We start from the raw sequence: 8521 nt of genomic DNA, 5'->3' as shown, positions 1-8521 counted from the left end.
ACAGGGCGCCAGTGGCGAATTTGCCAATCTTGGTGTTCTCTGGCAAATGCCAAACGTCCTGCATGGTGTTGGGCTGTAAGCACAACCCCCACCTGTGGACGTCGGGCCCTCATACCACCCTCATGGAGTCTGTTTCTGACCGTTTGAGCAGACACATGCACATTTGTGGCCTGCTGGAGGTCATTTTGCAGGGCTCTGGCAGTGCTCCTTCTTGCACAAAGGCGGAGGTAGCGGTCCTGCTGCTGGGTTGTTGCCCTCCTACGGCCTCCTCCACGTCTCCTGATGTACTGGCCTGTCTCCTGGTAGCGCCTCCATGCTCTGGACACTACGCTGACAGACACAGCAAACCTTCTTGCCACAGCTCGCATTGATGTGCCATCCTGGATGAGCTGCACTACCTGAGCCACTTGTGTGGGTTGTAGACTTCGTCTCATGCTACCACTAGAGTGAAAGCACCGCCAGCATTCAAAAGTGACCAAAACATCAGCCAGGAAGCATAGGAACTGAGAAGTGGTCTGTGGTCACCACCTGCAGAACGACTCCTTTATTGGGGGTGTCTTGCAAATTGCCTATAATTTCCACCTGTTGTGTCAGGTTTTGGCCAAGACTGTTCGGGTTTTGGTCACTAGATGTCCCCATTGCACCTTTTTTGTACCTTTTGTTTTTCTTGCTCTAATTATTGTTTGCACCTGTAGGTCATTCCCTTGTTAGTATTTAAACCCTGTGTGTTCCTCAGTTCCTTGCTCAGTGTTTGTAAGTTAGCACCCAGCCTCAGCCCAAGCCTTGTTCTTTACAGATATTTATTTTATTGGATTTTCCAGAGGTTCTCTGGTTTAGTTCTTGTGTATATTTTGAGTAGTCTTTTGAGGTTTGTTTTTTCCCTGCTGTTTTTTCCCACTTTGTGGAGTTTCTTTTGTATTTTGGAGGATTTCCATTTTGTGCCTCTTGGCTTTATTTTTGGACATTGTGGATTTAGTTTCTTTGCCTGAAGATTTTGTTCTTTAATTAAACCACCATCTCTAGTACTGCTGTGTCTGCCTCATCTTCTGGGTTCTGACGATTATTAGTGACTGTTTCTCGCACCGGGTCCTGACAGTTGTCTATTCCATTTGCACAACAGCATGTGAAATGTATTGTCAATCAGTGTTGCTTCCTAAGTGGACAGTTTGATTTCACAGAAGTGTGATTGACTTGGAGTTACATTGTGTTGTTTAAGTGTTCCCTTTATTTTTTTGAGCAGTGTATATATAAATAGTTGAAGTTTACATAAACTAGTTTTAATGACTCGAACCTAAGTGTTTCAACCACTCCACAAATTTCTTGTTAACAAACTATAGTTTTGGCAAGTCAGTTAGGACATCTACTTTGTGCATGACACAAGTAATTTTTCCAACAATTGTTTACAGACAGATTATTTCACTTATAATTCACTGTATCATAATTCCAGGGGGCCAGAAGTTTACATACACTAAGTTGACTGTGCCTTTAAACAGCTTGGAAAATTCCAGAAAATGTCATGGCTTTAGAAGCTTCTGATGGGCTAATTGACATCATTTGAGTGAATTGGAGGTGTACTTGTGCGAAACTGTCATAAAAAGCCGGACTACGGTTTGCAACTGCACATGGGGATAAAGATCGTACTTTTGGAGAAATGTCCTCTGGTCTGATGAAACAAAAATAGAACTGTTTGGCCATGATGACCATCGTTATGTTTGTAGGAAAAAGGGGGAGGCTTGCAAGCCGAAGAACACCATCCCAACCGTGAAGCACGGGGGTGGCAGCATCATGCACGGGGGCGCTTTGCTGCAGGAGGGACTGGTGCACTACAAAATAGATGGCATCATGAGGGAGGACAATGTGGATATATTGAAGCAACATCTCAAGACATCAGTCAGGAATTTAAAGCTTGGTCGCAAATGGATCTTCCAAATGAACAATGACCCCAAGCATACTTCCAAAGTTGTGGCAAAATGGCTTAAGGACAACAAAGTCAAGGTATTGGAGTGGCCATCACAAAGCCCTAACCTCAAACCTATAGAAAATTTGTGGGCAGAACTGAAAAAGTGTGTGCGAGCAAGAAGGCCTACAAACCTGACTCAGTTACACCAGCTCTGTCAGGAGGAATGGGCCAAAATTCACCCAACTTATTGTGGGAAGCTTGTGGAAAGCGACCTGAAACGTTTGACACAAGTTAAACAATTTAAAGGCAATGCTACCAAACACTAATTGAGTGTATGTAAACTTCTGACCCACTGGGAATGTGATGAAAGAAAAAGCTGAAATAAATCATTCTCTCTACTATTATTCTGACATTTCACATTCTTAAAATAAAGTGGTGATGTTAATTGACCTAAGACAGGGAATTTTTACTGATTAAATGTCAGGAATTGTGAAAATCTGAGTTTAAATGTATTTGTTTAAGGTGTATGTAAATTTCTGACTTCAACTGTATATATATATTATATATATAAATCAAATACTTTTAGACTTTTACTCAAATGCTGTAGTATGTTACTGGGTGACTTTCACTTGAGTCATTTTCTATTAAGGCATCTTTACTTTTACTCAAGTACGAGAATTGGGCACTTTTTTTCACCACTGAGTACAGTACAATTTGGTGGTAGATTCGGCCATAACAGGGCATGCTAGTACCACTACAAGCCAAGCTAGCCAAGTTTAGCTTGCCTGGCTAGACTCATTGCTTCTCATTAGCAGCAAAACTGGAGAAATGTTTTGATGATGGCGGAAGGTAAAGGAATGGCTTTGGCTTGATGACTCAAATAAGTCTTGAAGTAACTATACCTGTGTGTTTTAACTAGCTAGCTAATGTGTGTCTGTGAGACGTCTCATATTCTACACCATGCTGCTACAGTAGGAATAAAGACAGTACACAACGATTGCCCATGAATGTGTAATTGCGTTTTTGTCTTTCTCTCACAGACAATACCGCTTGGATACAAAGAAGTTGATGACTCTCAAGAGGAGATGTAAAAGGTCCCATAACAACAATCTCCCCTTATATCAAAGTGGAACTAGAAGCACAAGCATTTCGCTACATTCGCATTAACATCTGCTAACCATGTGTATGTGACAAATAAAATTTGATTTGACTCCGAACACCTCACTGCACCATCCAAACACACCATATGCAAGTATTCCCTTCTAGAACTGTAGCATTTATTATAAGCTTTAGAGGTATATTTTCTTCTACTGTATATACACTCACCAGCCAGTTTATTAGGCACACACATCTGTTCTGGAGGTAAAGCTCAGACTCGCCTTTGCCTCCAGAACAGCCTGAATTATTCAGGGCATTCTGAAGGTGTTGGAAACGTTCCACAGGGATGTTGGTCCATGCTGACACAATGGCATCACAGTTGCTGCAGGTCGGACGGCGGTACAGTCATGCTGCGAACAGCCGGTTCCATCTCATTCCAAAGATGCTCTATTGGGTTGATGTCTGGGGACTACGCAGGCCACTCAAGTAAACTGAACTCACTTATGTTCAAGGTGATCTTTTCCACTCCTCAATTTTTCAGTGCTGGTGATTGCATGCTCACTGGAGCTGCTTCTTCTTGTTTTAAGCTGATCGGAGTGGAACTAGGTGTGATCGCAAAAAGGATGGGCAAGTTGTGCGTTCCGAGATGCCGTTTTGCACACCACTGTTGTACTGCACCGCTATTTGTCGGTTTGTGGCCCGCCTTTTAGCTTGCACAATTTTTGCAATTCACCTTCAACCTCTCATCAACAAACTGTTTTCGCACACAGGACTGCCTCTGACTGGATGTTTTTTGTTTGTTGCACCATTCTCTATAAACCCTATACACTGACATGCGTGAAAAACCCAGGAGGGCAGCCGTCTCTGAGATACTGGATCCGGGGCGCCTGGTACCGACAATCATACCAAGCTCAAAGTCGCCGAGGTCACTCGTTATGCCCATTCTAACGTTCAATTGAACAGTAACTGGATGCCTGCTGTAGGAGAGATCCACTTTCGTGAACGGAGTAGTGTACCTAATAAACTGTGTATATCATAAGTGTGCATCATACATTGCCATAACTGTTCCTGCATACTGCTGTGTAAACTCACCTCGGTCTCCAAAGCAAATAAACTTCGTCTTTAATCAAAGCCATGTCTACTTATTTGCTATATTAAGAGATTCATCTACTGTTTTATTAAAACATGTTTACGTGGCAACAAATTAAAGTTTAAATAATAAACCAACTCCCTGCATAATTTGTTTTAGCAGTAAGACTGAAGCTAGTTTATCAAAATAATTTAATGAATATCACAATGATTTGATCAAGAAGTTGAAGTCAACACTTTTTGGGATTTCTTGTAAAAAATATTATATAAAAACACCATTATACTGTATACACTGAACAAAAATATAAACACAACATGCAACAATTTCAAATATTTTACTCAATTAAAGTTTAAGGAAATCAGTCAATTTAAATAAATAAATGAGGCCCTAATCTATGGATTTCACATGACTGGGAATACAGATATGCATCTTGGTCACAGATAGGGGCATGGATCAGTTGATCAGGCTGTTGATCGTGGCCTGTGGAATGTTGTCCCACTCCTCTTCAATGGCTGTGCGAAGTTGGATTTTGGCGGGAACTGGATCATGCTGTCGTACAGATCCAATTCCGGGGCATCCCAAACATGCTCAATGGGTGACATGTCTGGTGAGTATGCAGGCCATGGAAGAACTGGGACATTTTCAGCTTCCATGAATTGTGTACAGATCCTTGTGACATGGGGCCATGCATTATCATGCTGAAACATGAGGTGATGGCGGAGGATGAATTGCACAACAATGAGCCTCATGATCTCGTCACGGCATCTCTGTGCATTCAAAATGCCATTGATAAAATGCAATTGTGTTCGTTGTCCATAGCTTATGCCTGCCCATACCATAACCCCACTGCCACCATGGGGCACTCTGTTCACAAAGTTGACACCAGCAAACAGGTCACCTGTCTGCCCGGTCCAGATGAAACCAGGATTCCTCTGTGAAGAGCACACTTCTCCAGTATGCCAGTGGCCATCGAAGGTGAGCATTTGATCATGCATGCTAACCTTCACACACACACACACACACACACACACACAATACCCAGCCCCAACAGACACCAGTGAGTCAACCACACCATCCCCTCCCTACTAATACCTAATTTATCATGAACAATCAACTATGCCTCCATAATAGAGAAAAACGACAGTAGAAGTTGTAGCGTAGCCTACACTCACCAACTATGACAAAAAGACCATGTTATTGCCTAGTTACAGTATATTTATGAAGTCATGGAAAGGTTTAGTAGATTTTAGGTGACTTACACTAGTTCCTGGGGCTGAGCTTGATGTTGATGCCTCTACAGATTGTTGGGATCAGACTCTAAATAGAACAGTCACGTCGTTTGCCTCTGGCTCTGCAGTAGTTAGTTAGCTACCATAACCTAATGAAGTGTAACAGAGACGCTAAAAGATGAGAAGCAGGTGAGACATTTAATAAAACAGAAACCGTGGAACGAGACAACATAACAGTATTGTCTATGCATAAACACAGGAAAAATACTGACTGGTGAAGGAATCTAAGGGAGTTAGTATACCGGTGACGTTGAACGCCGGAGGAGAAGAGCGGGAGTAGACACGACACAAAGCTAATGTTAGATTGCAAAGTAACAAGTCACACGTTGCCAGATAGCAGCTGGCTATTTACAATGTTCGACGATATGGCAACCTCATCAGTTGAGACTTCAGTTCCGTTTCAAAATCCTCTGGCTACAAACAGACATTTCAATTTTTCTGTTCAATTGGATACACCTCCACGGGGCAGTTCTTCACATCTTGAAATCACTATGAATTTTGGATATTGGGGTCTGCTTACAACCAGAAAATGTAGCTGGCCCGTTTCTACAGGTGAGATGCAGAAACGCTCATATTTGCGTGTCGTGAGGAAATTATCTATTTTTATGATGCTTATAATATGTTAATAATATAAATGGCCATATAGAGTGAAATAGAGCAGCAGTGAAATTTCCCTTTAAGAATTTGCTTTTATCTGTCAATGTATTTAATGTCAGTGCAGGAGGATGAAAGGAGACAGGGAGAAGCAGCCCATTACTGACATGGCCCCTACTTCTACACATCAGACATGCCTACTCTAGGTCTGTCCCTTCTCATCTTCCACATCACCATCAAAGCATACACCATTCAGCAGAAGATAGTAATGACAACTATCATACATGAAGGCATCATATACAAGCATGTGCCCAGCTGCATACTCATAAAGAAGCATATTTGACAGAGGAGAAGTGCTCTTATAATCCAAATAGCTTGACACTCGCAGATTGCAAGCGTCATGCCACACTCACCAACAAAAGTGCTGGAGAATGAGTATCATTCAGCATCCGCAGCAGTGAGATGGCTGATGTCTTCTTCAAACTAGTCTGCAGCCGAGCAAGGTTTATTTTGAGCTGATTGGCATTTCCATTTTGATGAGTGTGGCAACACTGTAAAACATTTTCTGTAAAATTTACAGTAATTTACTAGCAGCATTTGGCCAGTAGATTACTGCAACTTATTTTACTGTACAGCTACTGTAATCCATTTTGCGGTAATCCTTTTTACGGTACCAAAAATATTACTGTAATCTAATTTACAGTATAATACTGGAATTGCCCATGCAGCACTATATTATCCAGTGTTCTTTGCAAGTTTTCATTTTTACATTTTGGTCATTTAGCGGGCATTAGCAAATTACAGTTAGTGCATTCAACCAAGGTTGATTAAAAAAAACATCACTGTCATAGCAAGTAAAACGTTTCTGTAACCGTGTAACAGTCTGTAACCGGATTAGTGTCCCGCTCCTTGAAAGCGGCAGCTCTAAACTTTAGCTCATTTCGGATGTTGCCTGTAATCCATGGCTTCTGGTTGGGATATGTACGTAGGGTCACTGTGGGGACGATGATGTCGATGCACTTATTGATGAAGCCGGTGACTGAGGTGGTATACTCCTCAATGCCATTGGATGAATCCCGGAACATATTCCAGTCTGTGCTAGCAAAACAGTCCTGTAGTGTAGTATCTGCGTCATCTGACCACTTGTTAAGATAATTAACGTGTCAGGTTAGGTGAAGTAGTGTGGCAGGTTTGGAGATTGTGGTTCAGGTTAGGAAACGAGTTAGGGTTAGCTACAGTTGTCAACAACTCATGTTTTAATTTGGTATTTTTTTATTTAACTAGGCAAGTCAGTTAAGAACATATTATATATTTTTTAACCTTTACTCCATCTCTTCATTCAAAGACTCAATCATGGACACTCTTACTTACAGTTGTGGCTGCTTTGCGTGATGTATTGTTGTCTCTACCTTTTTGCCCTTTGTGCTGTTGTCTGTGCCCGACAATGTTTGTACCCTGTTTTGTGCTGCTACCATGTTGTGCTGCTGCCTTGTTGTGTTACTACCATGTTCTTGTCATGTTGTGTTGCTACCATGCTGTGTTGTTGTCTTAAGTCTCTCTTTATGTAGTGTTGTGTTTTCTCTCGTCGTGATGTGTTTTGTCCTATATTTTTATTTATTTTATTTTTATTTTTCATCCCAGCCCCCATCCCCATAGGAGGCCTTTTGCCTTTTGGTAGGCCGCCATTGTAAATAAGAATTTGTTCTTAACTGACTTGCCTAATTAAATAAAAATGAAATAAATACATTTAACTAGGCATGCCAGACAATGACAACTAGGCAACTAGACAAAGACCGCCTACCCCGGCCAAACCCTGACGATGCTGGGCCAATTGTGCGCCGCCCTATGGGACTCCCAATCACAGCCGGTTGTGATACAGCCTGGAATTGAACCAGGGTCTGTAGTGACGACTCTCGCACTGAGATACAGTACCTTAGACTGCTGCGCCACTCGGGAGCTGATGTAAAAGAAACAGGCACGGACCAATTGCGAGCATTAATGGGTGTAACATGATATCAAGAAACGCTGATATCAGAATAAGCCCCATTCCAAATTGCAGTATGGTGCTGTATTCTGAATTACAGTAAATTACTGGCAGCAATTGGCCAGAAAGCTACTGTTGAGTTTTAGGACAAAGTTTGTAGAATTCCTACAATACAGTACATTACCGTATTCTGTTGGGGTACAGCGATCTCATTCACAGTTACAACAAATATAGCCTCTTACAAGGCACGCCTTAAAATATGTTAATGAGCCAGAGACACGTTCCCCGCCCACAACATTTTCCCACAAGGCACCATAATTAGTACGGTAAAACACAATATTTTTGTGTTAAAATTACAGAAAGGACTTAGTGTGCTTTAAAACAAATGTACATTATTTTACTGTATACGTGGGCGGCAGGTAGCCTAATGTAAACTCACCCCATTCCGTACAAATGTGCGCAACCGTGACATTCAAACTAGGCTGCAAAGAAAACTAATGGGACTGTAGCGACTGTGTTGACTTCAAAATCTGGGGTGTGAACTACGTTTCTATTCAAGCGTTGAT

The sequence above is a fragment of the Salvelinus alpinus genome, chromosome 14 (genome assembly GCF_045679555.1).
Source record: "Salvelinus alpinus chromosome 14, SLU_Salpinus.1, whole genome shotgun sequence".
Taxonomy (NCBI): Eukaryota; Metazoa; Chordata; class Actinopteri; order Salmoniformes; family Salmonidae; genus Salvelinus; species Salvelinus alpinus.
The sequence above is the reverse complement of the archived record's forward strand: the minus strand, read 5'-3'. Positions refer to the sequence as shown.